A 27,345-nucleotide genomic window follows, 5' to 3' on the forward strand; every position below is an offset into this window, starting at 1 on the left:
GAGAACTAAATGTGAAGGTGGGGAATCTTTAAATAATTTACTCATTGTGTGTATCTAAAATTTGTTTGAATAAGTGTTTAGCCAAGTAACATGGAGGTATCATTTCTCCAGAGCCAATATTAGGCCCTGGCTCAGCTGGGTGTTTAACTGCATGCTTTCCTGCAAAAATGTGAGATATGCCTGCCTGCAAAAATAGTATTGCTGTCAGCATCAGCATTAGTTCTTATGTCTTAAATTAGACGTATCCCCAAACTCTTGCTGAATTCTGAGTTTATTATTAACTATTCAAACCCCAATGTTTGAATGATGAAGTCTCTGACATGAAGAACATCCCTTGGTTTCTTTTAACTTCTCAGAGCGATCTGTGAATTCCTGCATGAGCTTCCCTTCCCTTGGTGACCTGAGATGACCTGAATTAACTATGATGCACTATGTGGAAAACATTCTCTCCAACCCATCCTCCCCCATTTCTCACTTCTAATTTATTGGCCACCCACCCCTTTTTTTCTTTTTGTTGTTGTCCAAATTTTCCTATTTCCAGCATATGTTTTAAGATTAAAAAACTCTTATTTGGCAGACGGTATAAACACTGTACCTCAACAGATGTTTTTAGTGTCAGTGCAAGAAACGGCCACACGCTGATGCAGTTCTGCTGGGCACCATTTCTTGTCTGGAGAGACTGACACTGCATGAATATATTCATTTTACTGCTGGGGGGTTTTTGTCATTTTTTTTTCCTCCTTTCCCTTCTCATGACACTGTGGCAAATTTGATGTTCCTGTGACTTGTTCCCTCTTTGCGTATGACTTTGTTTTATAAGTCATCTAAGTCTTGTTTTGAAGATGCCAACTGACCTGAATTTACCTTTGAGTACCTCTCCCTCCCCTTTAACTGTGTTACCAGGAATATATTTTCAGGTTAACTTGTAGCCTTTACCAACTGTTTTCATGTGTCTCAATATCACTATTTCTCTCCAAAATGTATTGCTATGCAGGCACATGTATCAAAATAGTCAGGGCCTCAGTAAGTACTATACACAAGTTCAACAGTTTTTTCTATTTACTCAGCTGGTCATGTTGTTGTACGAAGGAGGTTTTTTTTCAAGCTGTATTTGAAACAGGGGACAGGTTATGTAAGGGCATAATAAAAATATGGCTTTTGTGAAGGCACAGGCATGATCCAAAAGAGACTCTCTTTCTAAATCTCCTTCCGTCTACTAATCTGAATGGATTTTTCTGGCTTTCTGATGACAGGGGAGGTTCTTCTGTGCAAATTCGTGCCAGGTAACAGCTGAAAATGAGGACTGGAACAGTGGACAAGAGCAGAAAAATTTGAAGCTAAAGGCTATGAATTTAGAGTGCACGCTGACCATAAAAATCTCCGCTGGCTAAGTGTTACCAAATGGTGCCATATGAGACACCACAACATTTCCCTAAGCTTGCGAAAGGCCATAATTGTGGTGCTCCAGATAATCTCATGTGGTAACTGCTTATAAAAATTGACTCTTTAATGGCAATCTCTGTGCCTGACGGCCCAGTGCAGATTATCTTGTCTTTTATTGCTCTTCTGCAGAAAAAGGGAACACAGTTAAGTGAAGCAGATGGTGAAAGAAAAAGAGAAAATCAAGTGATGGGGCACTTGATTTTCAAAGAGCAAGCATATGTCCCACATCCACAGCCTCACCATGAGAACGCTCACCTGCCTGCCGAACAGCGCTCACCCTGGAGTCCAGGAAAAAGGGATCAGAGAAAGCTTTCCCAGCTGACCACCTTAGCTAGCAACAGTGCTCTGCTGTCTCCTTCACTCCCTATCTGTTGCCTTCCCAGCTGCTCAGACAAGGAATACACTGTTTTGGGCCACCTTCCAGAAAATGGAAAACTGCAGTGTAAACCCGCTCAAACAGTGAGTGGAAGGGGGCCGTAACCAAGATCATCCACTTTCTAGTCAATGCTTCTAACTGCTAAGCTACTACACAAAGCACAGATCTGTAGTACTGTTTTATTTAAAGAATGACCCCTGCTCAGCAAGGCATGGATCCTCTGAAGGTCAGCATCCAGAAGGTCAGAGTGGACACAGTCCTTGCACTCCAGGGAGCAATGGGAGTACACCTTCATTCCCTTCCCCTTTATGCAAGCCATCTTCTGCAGGTGCTTATCTGCTCCCCAGACACTGGCTGTGAGCTCTCTGCTGGGCTTGGGCACCTGTTTTAGGTACAGATACCTTTATACTGATACCATCTCTTTGGAGCTCATTCCAGCAGGCAACCAGCACATGTTGCTGCCCAGAGGTGTGCGGTATGTCCTCCTCTTCTACACAATGGCTTCAGGGAAAATGATGCTGCTGTTTGGAAGGAGCAGTGCAGGGAGCCGCTCCAGGGCACAGCCCCACTGCTCATTTTGCATTTCACTTGCTGCAGATCTCTGCTGGACTCCCTGAGCCTTCCTCCTCTCTCTGCTTTGTGCAAGTAGCTGAAGACATTACTTCAAAAGCTAGGATGATGGAGCGCAGACTGACCTTAGATAGCACTCAGTGAACTATCATATCTCTACTGCAGCCGGCACAAACACACAAGTCTTTAGTGTCAGGGGTACATGTCTCATTCTTCCGGCTGCTTTTCTCGCAAACAAATATTTATTTTGGAGAAAGCAGGGGAAATCCAATTCTCTGCTTGTGGTTTCGATTCCTTTTGTCTGCAACATGTTCTGCTAGGGTGCACAGTGGTTTCTTTTTCAAATTTGCTTCTGGCTCAGCAAGAAGGTGGGTGGCAGGGCAGTTGGAAGTCAACAAGCGCAAGCAATAATGTTTAGTAACCTTTTGTATAACTCTGCCCTCCAACCATCGCAATGGCTTCCCTTTTCTGTTCTTACTGGGGGACAGATCCTGGGAGGTCCTGAGTAACTTCGAATTTAGCTGAGAAATTCTGAGTCCTGCACTTAAGCTCCTAAACATAGCACAGAAAAGCATCACAAAATCTTTCTTATGCATGCTGCAAAAAGGAAGCCAACTAGGGTAAAGAGAAGCAAGTCTCCTAAGGGCATTAGAAGAAGACAGCAACAGGGCAATTAACATGGGCAGGCCACAATAAACCCCTCACTCTAAGAGTCAAATCCTAATCTCCTGGGCACCAATTGAGTACATAGGATCTTTATGGAATATTTATATCCAGGATGGAGCAGGTGTCAGATTTTTCTCACCGCAGTGGCAAGCATAGCTGCCTTATTGCCACCAATTAAGGAAATGTCAGCATGAAAGACATGTTTAGAAAAAAAATTGCCTCTAGATCCCAGTAGTTGCAACTGGTTACTTGCTAATGACAAACAGTGATGACTGGTGATATTTATTCATGTGGTAGACTTTCAAAGCAAGAAGTGGACTTAGCATCTCTGACTAGTGCTTTCCCAAAACCAATATGATGGCCCATTCAATGTGCTAATACTCAGTTCTATTAGCATTTTTCATGTGCAGATTTTGGAAAGGAAGAGAGACGATTTACCAGTAATGGAGTTTTTTCATATATGTTTTGCACAAATACATCCATGCCATGGAAGAAGGCAGGGGAAATACCTGCTTCCTGACCATGTAATTTTTCCTTCTGTAGTAGTTTCCCTTCCATTCCTTTCTCTAGAGGAAAAAAATGATTCTCTGTCTTCCTTGATGTCCACTGCACAAAGAAAAGGAAAGAAATCTATACACATATTTTGAAGAACCTTTCTTACTTTTAAATAAGCTGTTCTTCTATTTTACAGTGATTGCCCACATGCATATTGACACAACATGAGCACAGAGGAAGGCTGCATATTTACCTTGAAGGGGTAATGGAAGTTCTTCATACCAATAAAGATTGTAAGAACACTGCCAAGTGCAGCACCATTCCCGGATGTTTCCAGGATGGCCCAGGGTTTCATGAAATTGAAAAGAGCTTCACATGAATGCCCGACAGATGACAGAAAAGGTGAAATTTCTCAGTATTACCACTCACTTAGCTGAAGAGCTAGTGGCATTCACTCCAATCATGGATGCAGCCTTGACTGCAGTCTCAAAACAGGCCATGACAGCCTTTTATCTACATGAACAGTTCTGCACGCGGAGATGATAATATCCCCAGATCACTCAGCTGTTGACAGAAAGAGCCTCAGAAAACATCTGGAATTTCTGATCCTGTCAGAAATCAGAAGAAATAAGAATAGAAATAAGAAACAAGGTAGAGCCTTACTGGTATTCAGAGTGTGAAGGAAAGACATGAAGATTAGATAAAATTTAAGTTTCTGACTGAGATGGTATTCTGAGCCAGAAATAAGGGTGGGTCTCAAAAGAAACATCCCATGAAGAATGGATATGATACAGAGAAAAAGACTGTCTTACCCTCCAGGAGAAGGCAATATTCAATAATAAACATATCTTCTTTGGCAGATATATCAGTGATGAAGTTGCTGCAGGTTCACAGGAAGGATGTAAGTAAGGGTCATTAGCACCAGCTTCAAGTCTCATGGAGGATAAAAGTCCTTAGCAAATGGAAACAATTTGATCAACCCTTTCAGAAATTTGAGGACCAGGATTCAGAAGTCCATCTGCAAAAAACAGAGGATACCTCACATTTTGTAAGCAGATTCCTCCTCACCATGGCCCAACAGATCAAAAAAATATAGTAACTCAATTAATCAGATCTTAAACGGCACACTAGTCTTTTCAGTAACATCCAGGGTTTGCCTTGTCCCTGGAGAATGGTAACAAAACAGCCACAGAAGCAGAACAAGCCAACGCTGATGTCTGGAAGAAGTATGAGTATTCATCCTGAGACTCTCCACACACTTCTAGGAACAAATACTAGGCAGTTGTCACTAAAGACTGAGGACTCCTTTTCTTGTGCTCTAACTCTTTGAATTCTATCAAAAGACCCAGAAGCAACCCAGAAAAGTGTTGTCTCTGCTGAAGAATGAGCTCTCTCCAGCTTCCAACAGACTTTCTGCCCACCCATGGTTATCTGCATTTATTGCCTCCCTAAAATGCACATTTTATTCAAAGAAGAGAAACAAAGAAAATTCTTCCGGTACTGAAATCTTGGTTTGGATCTCAGGGCTAATGAGGGAAACGTGCTCCTAACATCTCAACTTCAGACAGCTGGTGCTGGAGATAAATGCCAGAAGGGCTGAGGACACTCACAGTGTCAGCGATGAAGGGCCTGGGTTGGTGTCATGTCCCAGAAATCGTGACAACCAAGAGATTCCCAGAGGAACGGTCATCAAGATGTTCAATAGACTGCTTCCAACTGCTTGGCAGTATGGATAAAGATCATGCTACTCACAGTGGACTTGCTACTGTGACAAGAGTGACACAACTAACCTCTTTGGACCCCAGAGATCTGCTGGAATAAAGCCATAGAAGATGGCAATACCTTTTTTTTTTTTTTTTTTGACTTCTTTTCCTGGAAGATTTAATGGGCACCTGGAGTCTGGGGTTAATGGCCTAAAAAACAAGGAAGAGTGTAAGAAAGATTTTCAGGGCATAGGAACATCCTCTAAAGCACTTGCAAATTTTGGTGCATGAGATCTTCATTGTTGTTGAACAGCACAATCTGAACTAGCACATATGGTTTGTGAAGACCCAAACAAAGTCAAAGCAGGACTACTGGCAGAGATATTTCAGAAGGTCACGTTCTCCCCTCCTCTAAGCTTGACACTTTAGAATAGGGTCCACTTTAGAAAGGTGGACACTTTAGAATAATCTGGAATATGCCTTTTTCCTAAACAATAAAGGCATCTTGCCCAGCAGTAAGTGGAAGCCAGAAGGAATCCAGTCACCTTCTTGGGAAGGTTCAAATAAATAATGGAGAACTGAGAGAAACATGTAGAAGCTATACACAAGTCCCCAAAGACAATGAAAGAAGGAACTGTTCAGGGTTTACCAAAGAAGGTCTAACCCAAGGTAACACTGTTGAGAGATGTCAAAAAGCAAAGAACTCCAGCACAATTGTGTCACTGAGAAGGGAAACAATATGAGGCATGTCACATTGTACGTACCTGCATAAATCAGAGCTCACACACTACAGGTGCTGAAGGAATAAAATATTTGGTCTCAAGTGACAGGGTTTATATATACCACCTGTGTGAATGTATATGTTGATTATCACTTAAAGCCAGGGGATAATCTTATCCATCTATTCTTATATAAACCATACTTTCTGAATATATTTTGAAATAAAAATCTTCACTGGTGGAACTTGCAATTCTTCTTTACAATGGTGTAACAAAAAATCAGATCTGGCCTTAATCCTTAAACTGACAAGACAAATTTTAATATTCACCCTATGAAAAGACCAAACAATGGCTTTGTAAATCCTAAGAGTCTTAGCTTACATTACTGTGACTCGGAAACCAAATTTTTTTAAATTATATTATATTGGAGGTCATGATCTTCCAAATATTGAAGCACTTGTTTATAGTTTGGTGTTTAATAACCAAGTGCATTAAACACTTTCTGCTCTAAATTTACTAGTTCTTGGATCTTCACCAAACTCTCTGCAGAGTGCTGCTCCAGGAAAACACTATCCCAGCTCCGTTGACAGCTTAAATTGCTTTATATTTTTAAAGCATTAATAACTTGCAATATTAGAAATACACTGAAAAGAGGTGATTAATTACTATCATGAAGCAAAGCCTGACAGGCATTAATTACTGTTGTCAAGCTAATCCCAGATTTGTGTTTCATATTTACTTCTCTCTTTATTATCTGCTTTTATTTTAGATTTATGGGATATACCCAACAAAAGTGTTTTTGATGCACGCATTGTCAAGCCATTCCCAGAATGACTGATAAATGCCAACCCATATAGATGAAGTTATGATACTGGACTATGGCTACCATATTCAACTGTGGATGTCCTAAAATTAGGCACATGTATTCCCATTTAGCCACTTGAGTCATTCACATCACCAAAAAAAAGGGCACTTGTTTAGGTGCCTTTAGTTAAGTGACTAAATTGAGACCCCATGTGGCATGCATATTACAAAATAACAAGAGCTTGTTCTTTAATAGGCTCCCATGAAAGCCAACGGGAGTTTAGCCATGGAATTCAAAGGGGACGGACTGCACCCAACTAGTGCATTGTGTAATAGGTTTTATTTTGATGTTAAGTTTTTGGTACTTTTTCTCAGTAAAAAGATTGAAAACACAAGTTAATAAATCTTCTAATTAAACCACTTACCAATATTACAACATTAGTGTTGGGATAAAAACAAGCAAAAAGAAAGGCAATTATAAAAGTAGAAAAGAAACAAAGACAAAGGAAGAAAACGGGACAAGTAGGTGGACTCTGTCTTTGGCTGTCAGTTTGGCTCTTTCACTCTCTCCAAGGAGTCCTTTGGGGAACCAGGCTAGGCGGCAGATTTCAAAGGTGTTGACAAGCCTGGCAGACCAGTGATTTCAATTTGTCCCTCAGCAACAATGCCAGGCAGCTGTAAATGACTCTAACATTCTCCACTTCATGACAGTTCCAGGATTAGGGATAGGTTTTTGCTTTAAGTCCAGTATGGACTCCCTGCTAAAAGGCTCAAGCTTGCTTAGACAGTGAACGCTTTCAGTCTACAAGCCACAAGCCTAGTTTCTTTTGCCAAGATAAAAGGGGCAGAAATTTTTTAAATTATGGAAAAGCACTTCAGGAAGTAAATAAGAGAAGCATGAAAGGGACCCCACTCAACCATTTTTCTTTCAAGGGGATGTATGTTCTGAAATCCCTTCAATAGTTTGGAAGTCTTCCATCATTAATTTGGAGGCATGTTACAAATTTTCTTCTTGTGCAGAGGATAGACAGCACCATTCAATGTTGCACAAAAATAATAATAAATTACTTAGATCTTTAACAAAGACTGGGCACATTTCCTGAAATGCCTTCTTCGCAGCTTGGACAGGCCTCTTCCTATAAACCAAAAATGGTCTATCTTTTTGCTACCTGAGCTCAGCATCAGGCTATGAACAGAACCGCAGTAGGACAGTATCCATGGTAACATCATGGGTGCCAACGGACAGCACCTGTCCCTCCAACCCCGTAAGAGGCTATAAGGCACTCACATAGCCATGCTACTCTCTAGATCACTTGTGAGATGACCAGAAACACTGGACACTCTAGCCTCCTTTTCCCTTATAACCTGGCTGCCCACGGTTACTAAACTTTGGTTTGCAACATGAGGAAACAGAAGGGACAAGATGACTGAAAAACAGACTACTTTTTTTATAGCTTCATACATTAAAAAAGCGGGGGGAAGGGGGTTCATCTGCGTTTTCAGCATTGCAGACCTGCAGAAGGAAAGAAGAGGTTTTGGCTCAAAAACAAAAACTCTTAATTTGTAGTTGTGATTATTACACACTTCACCCTGAACCACTGAAATAAATCGAGTTTTGCCATTGGCTTCACTGGAAACAGGCACCAAGCCTTCATTTGGTAGTTTCAAGTATCTTTTACAGCTGTAAGCCAATGCACAAAGCATATAGTTTCTGATGCATCACAAGTTAGAACTGCCTGATGAACATCATCTTAGAAGATCACTCTCTCTTATTTATAATTTATTATCTCTTCATCAGTGAAACCAACTCAAAGCACAAATGCAAAGCAAATATATTGGGGTTGAAGTTAGAGCTACAACAGAATATGCAATGGTAAATGTGAAAAATGTTTTATCTTTCTTCAGTAGTTCTAATGGAAGCCTTCAAAAATTTGAAGAGTTTACTATAAACAAATACTGCCTTCTTTCAACAGTCTTTGCAAAGTTAAGATAGCCAGGAAAATACGCTAGTTTCAACTCATTTTTAGTTAAAAAAACCCCAAACCCTAAAGCATCTTCCCTTCCAGGCCTATCCTTGAATAAAATCAAAATGGATGTTTATGTCAGTACTTCAGGGCAAAAAAAATTGCCACTCTGGACGATATAAAGAGAATTAAAATTTTTATACTACTCTTTTGCACTGCCACTTTTCTGTCTTCCCATCAAGTGCCATTAACGAAAACCACATCCAATGATTGTAAAACACAATGTGTTCTGAAACACATGTGGCTGACTGACAAGAAGAAATCCTTTTTTATCTTATTTTTCCTTTCATGGCCTAAATTATTAACTTGTAGTGTGCCACACGTAAATCAGTGCACAAAATTATCTCTGGATATAGCATTTCCAAACTCTTGCCAAACTCGTCACTTAAAGTTGTTTGTCATCTCACTGTTTAATCTGAGTAGAGTTAAAAAGAAACAGAGGGGTTTCCGTATACATACAAATATGGGGGGGAGAATAATATTAACAGAGTATTTCATAGCCTTCCTAGTTACCCTTCTCGGTTTTGTCTAAGCAGCTTCTTGCCAACCTTAAAATTCATTAATACAGGAAGTACTGAGCTCATTGGCTGCAACACCTCCATTGTAGAAATCAGACTACTACTATCCACCACATGTTCTGGCATAAAACCAGGTTCATTCTCTTCTTCTTCAGTGTTCTTCTCCCTCAACCTCATTAAAGCCCCACAAAATTACCTATGGAAACAAATGCTTTAGAAAAAGTCATGTCAAGGACAGTCCCTAATGCCGCCGTTTCACAGACAGAGCCACGGCAGGAGAGCAGAGAACCTCGTGGAGGCCACGGGGGCTCTGTCTGGGTGCGGGGACGTTCCCACATGGAAGAGATTATAGAACTGGAGAACGAGGCCAAGCAATTTGTTAATCCTTCACATGATCATGTATTTTGCATATGTTGTGCAGCAACGTCCCTTTCAGTTGGGACTGGTTATGTTATGCTGAAGTTCATCTTACGTAATGCTGTTAGACCACAGATGCTGAATTAAGTGGGCCTTCAGGAGTTGGCCTTCTTGCCCCTGAGTGATTACAGAACCAAGAGCAAAGTGTACCAGGAGTAAAATAAATCAAGAACTGAAGAACAACAGTTAAAGCAGGGGTCTATATGGACTTTTTATCCCAAACTTCTCTTGTTTTTCTTTGCCATCTGAGCAGATTTTTGATTACTGCAGCCTGTGTCCAGGTTTTCTTGGAGTTCTGCCAGAAACAAGAGCTGGGGCATGATTATTTCTGAGGGCAGATCCAAGAGAGGGGATAAGTTCAGCCAGCTAGCAGGTGCTAGCATCCAAGGGAGTGAAAGAGGACATGGGGAGGGTTCATAAATCCATAGCTTTAGAAACAGAAATGGACTTGTCAGTAATTGTTCCTACAGACATGCAGACTTGGAGTGGGGAGGGAGGTTGATGGGATGAATGCACAGGTGGGAAAGGATTTGAATGTAGGCAGAAATGAGCAACTTATATAGATGAGTATCCAGGACACAGCGGAGGAGAAGAAAGCTTCAAGCCATAACCTGACAAGACTGGGGTGGCTTAGCAAGGAAAAAAAGCAATAGTACTGGAGGAGACTGTTCAGGGGTGGGAAGGCCTTGGTACAAAGAGGTCAGGAGAGATGGGATTGCTGGCTGGATGATACCTGGTGGGATACAGGTTTGGGGGATTTGGGGACTAGGGTTCAGGAAGCAGGGGATCCTTGTGCAGTATCCCAGATTGGCAGCAGGGACACAACCACCACATGATGCTTTCACCCCCACTGATACCCAGCATTGCATTCCTTCCTCCCCACCCCAACAAGGATGTCTGCAGGCACATTTTCTGGAGGTCCTTTTTTCACTGATGGAAACACAACAGTTCTAAATCACAATCCTAAGCAGAGCTTAAAACATCTAGAAACATGGAAAAACCACTAAGTATTTCCACAGATCTGCACTGTGCCTGAGAAGGGATAGGAACCAGTAAAAGAAAAATGGTCAGCAAGGCAGTCATGCTCTTTACTTTCACAGTGGAGCTGAAGCATTTGATATTCCTGATACTAAGTACAGCACAGTGTAACAGAAAAATGGAAGACATGCAAACAGCATGAAACAATGTTGAGGTGTACCTTTTAATGGTAACAATAGAAAGAAAAGTGCAATGAGAGAAGAGTTTGAGGGAAGTCTGAGGAATCACACCTGTCATTCAGTGGCCAACCAAATTCCCACTGCAAGACAAGACGATGTCTGGGATAAAAATTTCAGAATAACATTACTGGGAGACTTATAATTTATCTTTGATAAGTATTAAACTAAGAAGCTCCAACATGTCATAAATCCACAAGTCCTTGCCAATAGACCCAATTCAGAGGTCTCTCACAATCCAAACTGGAGACTGATGGTGTACGTCATAGGTATGACTTTCATGTGGCCATTGTCTCATTTTATAAGTGGCAGTGCTTTGGGACCCTTCTTCATGTTAGTGCATACGCACACACATATGCATACTGCTCATAGCCACTATAGCTAACATATAACAGCAAAGTCTAGTTTTGGGTTTTTTGAGTAACCATAACTTCAGGAATGGGTGTAATTACAGCACAGCAAGCCTCCTGCAGCCTGCCTCCCACCACCCAGACATGTTCAGCAGGGACTGTTTAATCACCAGCTACCACCTAAACACTTGAATGCCCAGTTGAACATCCAGTCCCTATTCATCCACTTGAGGAGCAGCCACTCTGAGGTGGTAGGAGGAAGGTAGCACCTTAGCAAGAAGAGGGCTGTTTGCTCTACAGAAGGGTTTGGGGCAGCCGCTTGACTTGGGGTAGCTGTTCCCAGGGGGAAGAGCGGCCACTCAGGCAGGGGAAGGAAGTGGGCAGCTTCTCTGGGGGTGGAAGGGCATGTACAGCACATGTTTATGAAAGAGCATCTGCAGCTTGTGCTGAAGAGTGGGTGGTACTCGTTGTGTCAAGCAGCTCAGGGATTGTGACTGCTGCAGGAGGAACTGAGAAGTTGCTTGCACTAGAAGGACAGAGGTGTGAGAGGCTGCTCAGTCTGTGGTGCAAAGGTACAGGGGCATAGGTTTCTACGTGGGACAGGACAGGAGTGTTGTGCTGATCTACGGAGTCTGGGGACACATCTATTTGGTTCACATCAAATTTTAGTTGTTTCTGTAGCTGAACCATCCTGGCTTTCAAGATCAGCTCTGGCCAGCCACAGCAACCTTTGAGCCATGGCTGCTAAACACGACAGTGAGTGCTTGGTGCAATCCAAAAAAATACTGATGCATGCTTGCTATAAGGTTCATGTTCTGCCAACATCGCGTACACTGGTGTCATTTCAGCATGGTGGGTGGTAGGAACTCAGTGAAACTTTGGGAACTTAGAGATGTTTGAATTCAGAAAGAAACCTGTTTCTCCTCTTTTTGTTCTCTTCTTTTTCAGCTAGATATAGATCTGTCTAGACATACTGAAGTTATATTAATAACTTCATTATTATTGCCACTATAGGTAACAAAACATTCTAAGTGCTTTAAAAATAGGTCAGTTCTTATTAGTGGGAGGAAATTCCATGTCCAAGATCTGGCTGTGCTGTCCTTCTCATCCTGGCTAAGTATGGGAAGGCAGTGACTGTCCTCCCACTCCTCTCTGGATGTCTCCTAAGAAAGCCCTTCAGAGTTTGTGATTTAACTCTATACCATTAGGTGCAGCAAGTACTAATTGCTTCCTCTTACAGCAGCTGGGTTTTATTGGTCAGTGTTCATTTTCAGGACAATTTTGCACTGTTTATTTTATTTTTCTTTACTTGAAAAAGAAAATGGCTGTCAGATTCCAGAACAAAGCTAACTTTGGTGAGGGATACTGTGGAAGTACTGCGCAGGAACCAGTTTTTATTAGGCGGAGCTAGTAATTCAGCATTTATGTAGCCTGCTTTTAGGAGCTTGTAAAGATGCCCAACTCACACTCAGATGGCCTGGTCATGAGTGTTACATAAAGTTTAAATTTCAGTGGTGAGAGATTAGCTGTTGTACATTCCCTTGAAATGTCCTAAGTATCCAGGTTGAACATCTGATTTTTGAGAAAACTATCATTTTTATCAAAAATCAAAGAACAATATATTTTCCTTTTTAATTGCACAAACTAGTTTTAATCCAAAATTTATCCTTAGAGAGGATAGAAGAAAACTGGAAAGCAATCTGAAGCAAATCAATTTATGCTCAGATGCAATTTCAAAATCTGCATTTCCCTTCATTCGCCATTCTTTCCCTAGTTCAGCTTCCTGAAGTTTACCTTGCAAAGTAAAAAACCCAGATGTATCAACCTCTAAGAAGTTGCAGGTGACAGGAAGGTCACCATATGAACAATTCATGCTGTAGGGACTGAAATTTTCAGACAATTATCATTAGCCTTTTTTTTCTAATGGAAAATATAACATTTACTAATTGACACCAGCTAGAAAACTGCACTACCTTTTCATAGGACTGAAGAAGATCTGGCCAAAGAATCCATATTTGAAACTCTGAGTAGTGATATCGATTGATCCAAGTGAACTACATAGGTTTATAGCAATGTCTTATGTAAAGAGTGCATTATGCAATCAGCACTAGCAGTGTTACACGTTCAAGCATTAAGCCAAAGTCAAGAGCTTTCAAATGAGCTTGGTGTAGATACTTCTCGTGTTGTGTTCTGTGAGACGGACAAAAAAGACACCATTCAGAAGGTCTTTGATTCACTGCTTTGGGTATTTTACAAATATTGCCAACCCAAGTATTTGAATTAGCTACCTAAACTAGCTACTTGTGATGCCTTCTGTAACTGGCTAAGAGAGACAGACAGGTTGCTCCAGCACAAGAGAGACTCAATGCATCTTGGTTAGATTTTTAGACTGAACTGCTCCAGGAGGAACCCCCCACCCTACACTCTTCAGGGAGAGTTTGCTACATACTCCCAGGCCTCTTTTGAAGCAAAGGAAGTCCTTAAGAGGTTTTGAGTTGAAATGAGTGATTTACCTCATTCAAAATATTGCCATTCCAAGGAACTTGAGGTTTTCTGTCTAATGCTGCCACAGTTTCTGTCAGCCAACTCTGCAGAAGCATGTCTCTAACCATACCAAGTCTGGAGCAAGTGTTGGAACACTTAGCAAAAGCAGAAGGTGGTTCAGACAATGCCTGTAGAGATATAGACGACATAGACTATGAGAGCAAACTACCCTGTCATGGATTCCTCACCTCTTCACATTCTTAAATCAAGACTGGATGCCTTTCTGAAATACAAAATCTAAAATCTCATTTATGTGGCTCAGTCCATGAGTAACTGGTTTAAATAATGTAATTTCTATTGTCTAGGAGCTTGGACTAAATTATATAATCATTTCCTGAGAAATGCCGATATTAAAAATAAATCTTTGAATTTCAGCTCATGTTCAGTGGTTTACTATGGAGGTCAACAGAAATTTGTGAGGTCTATTTGAGCAATTAGTTAAATCCTGAGTATGAAAGAGAGACAAAGTTAGCAGATATAATGTGAATTTAGAAACACAGCCGGTTATGAAAAGTCATGCTCAGCAACGACACAACTACTTCAAGACAAAAAAGAATATATGTATGCTTTTGCAACTGTCCTGGATTCTTGCCCCAAGTTGTTGTTTGTTTCAAAGAAGCTGTATGGTTACATAAAGTGCTACTGAGCTGAGAAGCACCAAAACTAGGATCTGTTGAATTCTGAGCTATCGGTGACACATAGTTAACAAGCCAAATACACCTGTGCAGTTAGAAATGTCATTTGCAATGACCAACCTTTAAGATGGTCTTGTTTTGACAATTGTGTTAGACTTTTCCTGTTTGCTTTCTAAAAACTCCCATGGCACTGAAGAATTGATACTGTGATGGAAATAAAGCTCAGGTCATCTATTGGTATGATACTAATAACCAACAACATTCTCTACCCAAAGTAAAAGTATGTAAAATATTTAAAGTGCAATTAAGGGAATTGGCATATTCATAATGGCACAGCTTATTTCAAAATTAAAGTTGTGTATATTTTCCAAATTCAAATGCAAAAGAAAAGATAAATACAATTTATCAAATATACACTTTTCGTGAATGTCTCAGCTAGTTCAATAATTTTATGTTTATTTTTTCAACAACAGGAAGCTGCTTAATGACCTCTAAATCATCACAAATCATAACCAACGCAGGCTAGACCCTTCCCCAGAAAAGGTTCTGTCCAGATGCATTTTTACTGGGAATGGGGAGTAGTCACTGCAGTAGTAGTGCTGCCTTTTTCACTATACAGAAGCAAATTACAAATTAAAAACTTGGTTTTCAAAATTAAAGGTAAAAGCACAGGAAAGCTACTCTAAAGGACACCTGTCACTTTAGAAAACCTGTAATAAAAACATAATTTTTTGTACCATAGCAACATGCAAGAAAAATACCAGGAGAGTGTTTTCAATCAAGGCATTCATTTCTGTCCACAGCTGTTCTGCATTTAGTTTTTTAGTTCACATTACTCCTATCTGTTTGTCCAGGGCTAATTCAGACTGAGAAGGAGCTATATGTCACTCACTAAACAGTATAATTAAAAGTCCTACTGCTACAGCTGGTTTGAAACATTTGAGAGCTTGGGAATTGCAGGGAACTCATATTAAAAATAAAAAGGATGTAATCACAGCCTCCTGTACAGTTTAATGGGCAAGAGTAATTTCATGATTGCAGTTCGTTTGAATGAAGCACGTTGCTCTAATTATGTATATCGTGTATACACGCAAAGCTAGATCCTATCTATATAATCACGGTGATTTAAAATATTCCTGACTTTCATTATTATAATTAATCTGGGCAAACTCTTTACAAATCATGAGATCATTTCATACCATGGTGTAAGATAGAACTATCTTAAAGATGGACCCCAGCCACACATTTAAACTATCCATTTTTGTGTAGCATCCAGCCTCCTGGATATAGAGAAGTACACTCATGTCTGTAGCAGTTTCTTTTTTAAACACTGAACAACTAAACCACATGTTTCGTTGTTCGGCATGCCACTGCTGAGGATGCCTACACATGTTACTCTTTTCTGCGCCATACTATTCTTTCTGGAAAAGTCATTCCAGACTGATGTCAGCTTGGGTATATGAAGGCTGCAGACTTGTTCTAATTGTAGTACTAAAACAAACTGTGCTTGTACTAATACTTTCCATATTGCATTTCAGTCCACAGTAATTTTTGCTTACTTTTGAGCAAAATCAGTTCTGTCAGGTTTTGTGTTATTAGAAGAACTGTACTTTTCCCATGTAATTCTTACATTGAAATGCTTCAGATAAAGCTGAAACTAGAAACATCAAATGCTAGCTATTTTGTAGATCACAGCAATGATTCAGGAAACAACCCAAGGCTGAACCTCATCAGCGTTATATTTCTAAACTAGAACTATTTTGTATTAGCATGTTTAGACTACTAGATCTTAGAGTGATGCTTTTTATAGAAGGACTTTTGCAGATTAGGACAAGTTTGGTTTGGTTTTTTTTTTTTTCAAAAAAGCCTCAATTAAGAATGTTGACATTATGCAAATACACTTTAAAAATGTATTTTTTAAGAAAACTTCAATTTTTCTGTCTTCTTGTCTCTCTCTTCAACTCTCTTTTAATTAAGAGAACTCTGGGAATTGAAAAAACTGATTGTACAAAGTTCTGATTGCCTCCTGCAAAAGCAAAACCAATGGAAGGTAACCATGGTCAGCGCCTGTATAAACAGGCTTACCTGCCAAATCAGGAGAAACACTAAGAAACATTGAGAAATCAGAAACATAAAAGAGCTAGTGGAAAACCTGGTTTATATTTAGTGGAAACACTTTTATTTTAGCACTTTGAGTTAAATTTTGGAACTGAGAGAGTAAATGAAAGTATTTCTTTTATGCCAGTATACAGCGTATACAGTTGAAATTGTTTCTGCTGTCCAGAAGAGGGGACATAGAGTTCCTAATAGAAGCCAGGAGTATTCATTATGCAGCAATTTGAATCATGGAAGTTATCTGAATGATACACTAACAACATGAATTTTGAGGTAGTTTGGATAAGAGTACAAACTGCATTGATTCAGGCCTGTCTTTACGATATACTTGATCAGAGCTTCTGAATATTTCTCTGATCACAAGGTTTCCAATCTGATTCCTTATTCAGCGTTGCTTCAAATTGTGCAACTTCATTTTCATCAGTGGGGAACTGCTTCATTCACCCTCTAGTAATATCATTGAAATTTGTTTCATTATTCATATTGGAATTACATGACTGATTCACAGGATATGTTTTGCACTCATTTTGCTTTCTATAACTTTGGAAATTAAGTCCTAGATGTTGCCCTATTCTTAAGATTTTTCAGTTCACACTAACATTTCATATTTCAGTGAAGAAAATACTTCTTAGCACAAGCGAAAACACATGATATTAATTTTGAGTATTTTTTATCTGCTTTGTCTACATAAGTTCAGGTAGCTGCTTAGCCAAATGCTTTATAAAAGTATTGTGTTTAATTTACAAAGAACTCTATTCAATGAAACAGCAAAATACCCTTTTGGCTTGCCCAACTGGATACATAACAGAGACATCTGGAAAAATGGTCTAATTTCACATTGTAAAATAATGCAGAAAAATAAGAAGATCTTCCCCTGTTTTCCTTTACTGACTATCATGTAGGCAACTACAACACAAAAGAACATCATTCCACACACTGCTGATGTTATTTTAATTGTTTTTCTGATTACTATTTAAGAACTCGGTTCTTTTTTCACTTACACCTGACATATCCCTGTTGTTATTCTGACATTTCCAGTGAATTCTCTCCTCCAAAATCAAGACGAGCCTCTCAGGTCAATTTTCAGTTGTTCATTTCATATTTATTTACAGATACAGAAAATAGATCCGCCGTGGTTTTGTTTCCTCTCAAGCTGTCTTGGGCTAATTCTTTTCCTATCATGGGGCCACTCTGTCTTTATTTAACTTGGTTATATTTAAATTTTGTCCTGTAACCTTTGCCGTTATTTTTCCTTAATAGAAAAAAGATGATGCACTATTAACATGGCTAAATTTTCCATTTAAACAATTCTAACTTGGTGTGCTTCAATACTTAATATATTTGAGATTGCCTAAGTTTTTCCCCCCATCAAGACCAAAGAGAAACATATTGGTAAAATGAGCAACTTAAAGATGACAAGCTTACTGTCAGTATTCTGCTCAGCATGTAAAGTTGGCAGCTGCTTAACACTTATTCCACTTTCATAATGACGGACACTGGAAAATGTAGTATTTTTCTCTCTCAGCCTTTCCTAATTCACTCCATATGTAAGCAGAACTTCCATACACTTACCTCATGCACCCAGATTTCTAGCACCCCCTCCCCATGTAGAGGCAGGGTCTCCAAAGCAAATAAATAAATAAATAAATAAATAAATATGACCTTGGTGGTTTGTGGTTTTTATACACGCTCTCAGTCACACATACTCAGAACCACTAAAAATCACCAACTCCCCAGAGAGCCAAGATTTAATTTGGATCACACGTTACAGGCCAGACTAGAGAGTATCTTTACAATAACAATATTTACTTATATTCATCAACAGATGGTAAAACAGCACAGGGAGAAATGCTTGAGGAAAAGTGAGCAGTTTTTTGCAGAAATAATGGCCACACCAGATATAGATTGTCAATAAAAAGCAAATCAGATATGCATAGAATATTTAATTCTAGCATAAGTATACCTTGTTTTCAAATTATATTATAGATCAGATATTTCTTCCTTATTTGTCTAAATCAAAATTGAAAGTCAGGTTTACACTATTCCTCTCTGTTTATTTGGTCAATGCTTATTTACTATGCAAGACAGAAATCAGAAACGCAGCACTAGTATGAGAATTGACATATGCAGCTGGAACCATAACATTTTCTTTTTAGAGATGTTTCCAAAGAGCTGACTTCACTGGCCATAGTTACATGTGGCCATGTGCAGAAATACCAGAGAAGGACAGAAATACCAAAGCAGAACATAACTCCCATAACTATTTAGCTATTTTTTTATAACCATCACTATTCTTTGGAATAGTTGCAAGACTAATATAGTTTTTACTTTGGTTCATTTCTCTCTCCCTAAAAAAGTATTATCGCAGATTAATATATATTTTTCTCACTTTTTAAGAAGGCTGGTTCATATTGGGTTACCCTTCCCAATTACACTAATGTGCCCTAGTTCCTTCAAATCCTAGTATATAATCTGGCTGTTCAAATTGGGCTCTCCCTGGACTTTCATTTTATACACAATCTGCCTTGAGGTAAAGAAATAAAAGTTAATCTCCTGCCACATATACATACTTTGTAAGATAGTTGATGGAAAAAGCATTCTTTTGCAATGTAGATTTTCTTGATTTCTGTCAGTGTAACACAGCTCTCCCCCAGGAAGATAGCTGTAGCCTCTACTACTCCCCAAAGAAAGCTAAAGGAATAATTCAGAAAGAACAATTACTTATGCAACTTAGAGAAAGAAGTCTGCAAGAACTGGTGCTACATGATCCAGTATTCAGAGAAAGGCAAATTTGCTCATTAAATTATATCGGATAACGTGAAACTTAAATCCAGGCTGCAAAAGTCACCTAGAGTAAATATGTATAATACAGAAACTTCAACCATCAGTCACTTGCTGGATAATTGTCTGAGTGACACTCTCTGGCACATATACTTCTACCATTTTTCTGTTTTACAGCACTCTAGCCATTCATAGGATCCCTTTAGACATAGAAGATAGCCTGCTAAAATGGTGGCAGATTTACTGAAACCAGAAGATCTTGCTAAAGAAATTAATTTTTATGTATTTTACTTGCTGAAATATAATACATAAAACCATTTTTTTCCTGTGATCAACTGTAACAGTAATCTTTTTCACGACTCATCAGCCGACCCTAACCATGCTACTAAAAGACAATCCAGATCTTTTGAGTCAATGTTCCTTAGGACAATTTACTACAGATGTGGAAGGAAACCTCAGCCCAGCATGAAAACAAAGACTGTTTAATAATTATTTTAAGCATTCATGTGAAATTATAGAGCACATTTCTGTTTGTAAACCATGCAAAACTCTATTTGCAAGATATGTGAATGTTTAAGTACACGTTCTGTTTCTGATCCATTTTGCTCATTTGAACTTCCAAGTGGTCAAAAATACATTTAAAAAAAGATTAAGCACATGAATACTACTGTCATCATTGTTGCAAATTAATGTATGTGTTTACCTGCCAGACCTCCGTGGAGAGGACAGACTGCTGCTTGCTATAAACTAAGAGTTCAGTTGCGCAGTTTAGCTGCAGCAGCATGGAGTTCTGGGTAGGTTAATTAAAATAACTTTTGTAACTGTGTTGTAGACAAACCCTATCTAAAAGTCAGTTGTAAAAAACAAAGATGCAGAGCAAAAACCTGGTCTGATGTAATTCCTGAACTACTGGATATCAAAAATCCAATGTTGCATAAACAAAGAGGCAAACATTTCTGCTCCACCTCTGCCTTGTCTCCTAGGGCTGTGAGCAAGGAGACTATCTCGTTACGTACACTGGGGCTTCTAGGCAGAACAGTAGTACTATTTTTATTTCTTGTCTTTTTTTTTTTTTTCCCATCACTAGTGACTTTTCCTGCCATCAGTATGTTGGTTAGCAATCACTGACTAAAGCTCTTCATTATTAAAATACATATTAAAAAAAGACATTGGTATCTACATTATCATAACATTCAACACTTTTTTACTGTAATATAAGTGGGTCTTTCGTTATCTCTTTTACCTGGGGCCATCCCAAGGAACTACTGCTTGTCCTAACAAATGCAGTTACCCTTGAAACTAGCAGGTGCCAGCCTCAAAACAAGCAAAATGAGGCAGGTTCACCATAATTTGTAATTATGCAGTGGAACACTGTGCCCCAGGTGCAGTTGACATGGGTGCAACAGAAAACTAAACATGTTTATGGAAGAGGAATCCACTGAGGCAAAGGCACCTCAATACCACATCATTATCCCTGGTTCAGGAACTCCCCGACCTGCAAATTGTTGACTGGGAAAATATTCTCAGAAAGTATCACTGCCTGCTTCCCTGCCCTCACATGCCCCTGTAGACACAGACTTTTATGACACTGTCAGAGACAGGATGTAGTGCTAGTAACAGAGCCACTCCTACAGTAAACGTTCCAGAGTATGTGTAGGTCAGTGCTGCTGGTGTTCAACGTTTGCTTCAGTGAAAGCTCTAATGGACTGCTGACAGAAGGCAACCTTTTGAGATTTATTGTGGACAGTTGCTGCTAAAAGAAGCTGTAAATTAGACAACAAGCTTTCCAGGACAGGAGACAGCTTTTTATTATGTGTTTGTATGGTGCCCACAAAGAGGTCCTATGATGAGGACAACAGGTTTACTGGGACAGTAAGTCCCGAACATTTCCAGTCACAGCCTCACTTAAAAGGGTATCATGACCTCTCTTTCTCTAACAGTTCTGGGATTGTGTCAAAATTCCTAGTTCCTGTGCCTTTTATATTTCTGTGATTATAACCTCAAGCAGGAATCACAAGCCCATGTTTGGGAATTAGTGTCCATGACTGCTACCATAACACAACAAATACAAAAACCCAAAAAGAGTAATTTGTTAGCAAACAGAAATAAACTTCACAGAGATTGAACCATAATTCTCTCCAGCAAAATGTCTGCAATTGTCATTGCAAAGAAACTGAAACAATAGACTAAACAAAGAGAAGAGTTAACCAGAGTTTTTTCATTCTTTAAAAGAACAAGCACTGTAGCCATAGATTCTTGCCAGCTTCTGTTGTCATTTAAATAGTACCAAAGACAAAGTTCTTGGAAGAGCAAGGTTGAATATGAACTAGCCAAGCTACAACAACAGCACCTCTATCTGTGGTGCAAAAATATGAACAAATGGGTATGATAAAATTAGTTTATAAGGGCAAAAATAGCAACTTGCCATAACACTTAAGCTTTTTCTCCCTTTAAAAATTTCTAGTAAACAAAATATAAAGATGCTAAGAGTTATCCTTTCCCTATTTTCTTTTGACATCTGTTATCTTCCTGCAGCCAATTTTCTCTGAAAAGTTGATGTTTTGTTGAAGCAAATCCAGTAGCTGTACAGCTGTGCTGCTGTGCAGAACAGCAATCCATTACTCACCATCCTGAGAACCATACAAAACTTGGGAAGAATAATTGTCTCTAAACTTCAAGGCTCCTCACTCCCCACACTTTCTTCCCTCTTACAGTATTCCAGAGAGCAAGGGGTAAAATACAGCAGTAATTTTATAGTACATCAGCTACTCCTGCTGTGAATGCAAGGTAGCTTCTTCCACCTTTCATCAAGGAGAAGTTACTTTTCAATTAGCTTGCATTTTCTTCTGGGTAACAGCCTACATATGGACAACCACCATGCCATAGCTGACATATTGCAGGTTGACATTCTAGCTTATCTCATACATATACACTCACCTTCCGAAAAAGAAAAAGGAAGGTCACTCATTTGCAACAGCAAAATGGTGCAGTGTTAGCCTTTTTTTAACCTTACTTACAACTCAGGAAAACCAGGCAACCGGCTCTTTTAAAAGTAATTTTACCACTAATCATTGTCTATATACCAAGTAAATTTGTTTTTTCATCATATGGCAAAGTGTTTAGATCTATCCTCAATATCCAAACTTGAATTTTAACCAGCTCCTATGCAGTTAAATCTAAAACAATATCACTTCCTAGGAGCCCTTCACATGGGAGATAAGTATCTTTGAGAATTTGGACCCTGAAATCTGTATTTCTGCTCAGTAATTTTTTCTCTTTCCCAGCCAGCTTTTCTATGTATATTTCCCAGCTGTACTGCTGCAAGCAATGTTCACTGTTGAAAAATAATGGGTGTATCTCCAAAGTGAATATTGAAAAAGCTTCATTGGTTATACTGAATATACCTCCACTCTTCTAGAGGGAGAAGTTCTTCGTAAGTGTCTAGAAATGCAAATATGGACACTTTATTGCTACTGTTCATGGACTCTAGGAATGCAGTATCAACAAAACTATTAATAATATCTGCTGGAGTGAAGACAATGATTTTTAGTTGGAATGGTTTCTGCTTTCTAACTTCCAAAAAATCTCTAAGCATTGCAAACTTGACATGACGTTTCAATGTAATGCTGTGTAAGAGTTCCTTCGGTTATCCCATGTTCCTGTTTATTAAAGAGGCTCACAGATGGCTCTTAATGATTATTCTTTTGTTTCATATCTGAAACTAATGTTCTTTTCTAAAGAAAATGAAACTGTGGAGATGAGGTATGTTCCAGTTAGTCCTAAATTAGAACCAAAGTGTTCAAAAATGTCTAAGTGTTCCTGCCCTCTGGTGTTGGCAAACTCCATAGAATACTTGTATAGCTTGCTCATGTTGAGTGTTCCTTTAGGAGGTGCTGTATATACGAGCATTACATCAGCTCTTAAAGGCAGTAGGAAGAAGACCTGATTATTGGCAAATAATGTCACACAAAACAGGACCGTGAAATCCCATCAGCAAATTTTTCCCTTATGGAACAAAATATTCTGACTTCCAATCATCAGAAAGTTATCAGTTCTGAAGGGCAATAAACAGTGAAACACACTGGAGAAAATGTGCATGAATCAGTGCGAAAATCGTTGTCCTGGTGACATGCCACCCTAATGCAACTTTTCTTTTATCTGCTCTCCCTGAGGCTTTTCCTTCATTTTTCATTGCGTGCTATTCAGTTCCACAGTAATGAAATTACGTTCTAGTTTTCTGAATTCACTCCCTTCATTCTCATATATCATCTCTAGAGAAGTGTTACTTTCACTTCCGCACCACTCCTTTCTCCTCTCCCTTTTTCCACCTCACTAGCTCCTCTTCATCACTCTTCCTTTTTACACTAATTTCTGCTTTTTTATTTTGTATCTTCCTTTACTTTCCATTTAGCCTCTCTTTTTACAATACCAAAGAAAAGATGTTGGACCATTTTTCACAACTAAGAACAGATATTCCACTCTGCATCTACTTTGAGTAAATCGTGTTTTGCATTGCTGCACATATCTTCCCAAGCACTCACACCCTTGATGTGCATTTGGGTAGATGGAATCTGTCCTGCTTGGCTAGTCTTCATCCCCTACTCACAATCATTTGCCAAATAACTCTATGCTCACTTTTCCACTCCAAAGCACAGTCTTTGCCAGCAACTTCATCACAATTTACCTGCGTCTCTTTCTAGAGATAAAGGCATAGGTTTCCAGCACAGGCTTCTTTCCTTCATATGATTGTATTAGTACTGTGCTCTTACTCCGCATGACAAGACATGGCTGAATACTTTGCCTTTAAGCTAACAAGCTAGCATCCCTTCAAAAATTTCATGAGGAGCCTGGCAAACTGTACTTGGTATTTTTCCATGTATCACCATGTGTATCTCAACATATGAATGGAAAGCTCATCTTCTCCTGTGGATGTATCACCAAGTAACATTAGACGTGTAGTATCTTAAAGGCACATATTGTCTGCAAAGCAAGCTCTAGAGGGAGACATTAGCACAAATACCTAAATAGTTCCTGGGTTTTTTGCACTAAAAAGCACAGATGTAGCCACACAGACTGCCTGATACAGGTTCTGCTCCTACTTATCAATGAATTTAAGGGTTAGAGAACAGAGAAAGGAAATTATGAAGAGACCTATTTTTATAGTTATCTACATAAGTAGATGCTAATTGGGGGTGAGTTTGATGTAAATAATAACCAAGTTGATATGCCCCATATCTGAAATAGGAAGTCAAATTGGAAGCAAACCTTCCCAAGGGCCACCTAAAGTTTTATTCAGACTGCCTTAACAAAATGAAGCAACCAAAGACCAAACAGTTTGGAACTGCATGAAAACTGATGACAGCTAATGCAATGTAGATGTGTTTGTGAAAATAACTATGCATGTATTTAGGTATGCACAGCATTACACCACATAAATAAATACACATGAATTTACTTACTTCAGGCCAAGATGATCTTATGTTGTTTTTAAAGAAAGTGGTAATGACAGTATTGCATCAGCAAAGAAACTGTTATGAAACTGGTGTCAGAAAAGTTGGAAAAGTCTTAGTTTCCCTTCAAAACATTCATGCTTAGTCTCCACTATTTTGGACTCAAAAGTCTGATTAAAGAAAAGTAGCGTTTAATTAAATCTGTCTCAAGTCTGTGCCTCCCTTCAATATAGATCTAATAATGTGTATTACACATTATTATATGTAAATATAATACACACAATCTAAATATGTGTATACATATATATATATAGGCATGTATACCTACATAAATGGCACAGCAGTAGAGAAAGCAAAAGCATAGGAGATAAAACCTCCAGCTTCTCTCTGCCACTTAATCACAATAAGACATTTCAAAGGCCATCCATCTCCTTATCCCTTAGTTCTCCATCTGCAAAATAAGAACATGTGTCTATCTCAAAGGGAAGAACTTGATGAGCATTGCATTAATAGGAATGTTTACTAAAGCTGATCTCCAGTAGGAAATGGCCACCTTTGTCGAGCACAAAGGACAACTTCTAACAATAATGTAAAGCTACAGTGAAAAATGCTAAGTAGAAGAGTATTATGAATGTTTATAAGATCTGGAGTGAGAGAGGTCCAGGGATGCTTTACAATAATTTATTTTCAGTCTCTTTAAAACTGTTTCCATTCATATATTCATCACAATAAATGAAATATATTGTACAAAGAATTAAGATAAAAAGTACTTCTCAGTTAGGTATAGAATTGTAGTACTGCTAGGTTTGACCTTACTATAACGGAAACACGTCACTGCTCCAAAAACAGAAGGCAAATAAGACCCCTTCAGACTATATCTGTCTTCCTGAAGTAATCCATTGTGGAAAGACTTTCTTTAAGAATTTTTAAAATACTTTTTTTTTTACCTTTAACATAAGTTGCATGCACATGCATCTCCTTTCAATGGATATAATTTACTATTTGTGATGTCACAAGAGTATTTTTACACTATTTAGTTTTTAAAGTACTATTAACGGGAGAAAAGAAATTGTGTCTCTTTCATATATGCCTTACCTTACAAAAGTAGAAAGAGGGTATAGTTCCAATGTGTGATACTCCATGTTTTTGAAATTACAGCCCTTAGAGATTTGTTTGGCATTAAATTAAAACCACTAACAAATTGCTAGTGGTAAAACATTGCATGAACATTGTTTCTTGCAAAATATTGGAAATAACTATTGTAGCATTACTCAACAGTTAAGCAACCTCTGTTTACTGTAAGTATTAGCTCCTCGAACAACGTGTCCTGCATACGTAAATTCATTCCCTTTGGATCCAAACTCCCAACTCCTAACACTTGGATCACAAAAGTAAAAAAAAAATATATGAACAAGTCCTCTTGCTAACTGGTCTAATGTCCATAGCTGGAAGAAACTGCTTACCGCAAATAAATAAATAAATAAAACATGGCTAAACAGAACCATGCTTATTTTTCAAATCTTTCCCTGAAAACAGTTCTAAAGGATACATTTCATTTAGTGAGAAATATGGTTTTGTTTTGCTTGTTGTATACATATGATGATCAAACTGTGTAGTGACTTCTCTTAGGAAAAGTAATGAGAACACTATCCATCATACGTCCCAGCATCTCTTTTCGGTCAATGCAATTTCTATTTGAGCAAAAGAGGATTAACATGTTCCTATCTCTCTCCATCCACGATGGAAACAATACACTGGGAAAAGAACTGAAAAATTTGAAGAATCTCCTCAATCAGTAATGAGTTCAGCACTGTGATGGCAGAATAATATAAACTCATTAAATTTCTCTCCTTTTCCTCTACATGGAACTAGATCCAGCAAACTAAATATTGGCTCTTCTTGGAGGGCAGGACCAAAACTAGGATTGGTTCCATACTCTTTCTAGCATACTTCTGTAGTGATGTACAGTAAATGGAGACAGGCTTGACTTGTAACCTTAAGTCAAATTTCTTCATTTTCCTATCTTAGTTTTTTTAGACTGTTCTCTTTGGTTTTTGTAAAGATGGGTTGGAAGAAGTCTTCTGTTTTGAAATCTTTCCAGTTCAAATCTGGCCTTACAACAGAGCTGATACTGGCTCTCCTCTGAGTTTCAGGTTCATTTCTAACGATTCTTTCCCATTTCATTCCAAACATGCATCGGGACAAATAAACAAGAAGAAGAAGTGGTGACTTTTTATACAGATGTCTTTGCATTTTTTCCTTTTTTTCTCTCTTTTAAACAATCATTACATGTAACTTATCAAGTACAAAAGCACAAATCTTAGAGGAGAGCTTGTTATTTAATTACTTCTACTGTGGTTGACAACTAACATGCAGAAAATTAATTTAGATCCTACATTAATCCCAGAAGTTTAACAAAACTGGAATTCGGGAAGGAGCACAACCATCTTCACTGTAAACTGAGAGGAAAGAATGTCACAACACATTTAGCACATACTATTGCCAGCAGTAGTAAAGCAGA

At 38.7% G+C, this 27,345-nt stretch overlaps 1 long non-coding RNA gene across 28 annotated transcripts in view; it reads right to left on the reverse strand.

Annotated features, from left to right (window-relative positions):
• Positions 1–27,345, reverse strand: part of LOC142410663 (uncharacterized) — a 292,399-nt gene that overhangs the window by 105,508 nt on the left and 159,546 nt on the right. For 24 of the 28 annotated variants that reach the window (XR_012775995.1, XR_012775989.1, XR_012775994.1 and 21 more), the window contains 2 exons: positions 4,363–4,568; positions 3,494–3,661 (listed from right to left, as the gene is read on the reverse strand). This is a non-coding gene — a long non-coding RNA (uncharacterized LOC142410663). Of the gene's footprint in view, positions 1–3,493; positions 3,686–3,803; positions 4,159–4,362; positions 4,569–5,340; positions 5,464–13,812; positions 13,972–27,345 lie in introns of all 28 variants that reach the window. The other 4 variants (XR_012775982.1, XR_012775990.1, XR_012775988.1 and 1 more) reach the window with 4 other exon arrangements.

The sequence above is a fragment of the Mycteria americana genome, chromosome 5 (genome assembly GCF_035582795.1).
Source record: "Mycteria americana isolate JAX WOST 10 ecotype Jacksonville Zoo and Gardens chromosome 5, USCA_MyAme_1.0, whole genome shotgun sequence".
Classification (NCBI taxonomy): Eukaryota; Metazoa; Chordata; class Aves; order Ciconiiformes; family Ciconiidae; genus Mycteria; species Mycteria americana.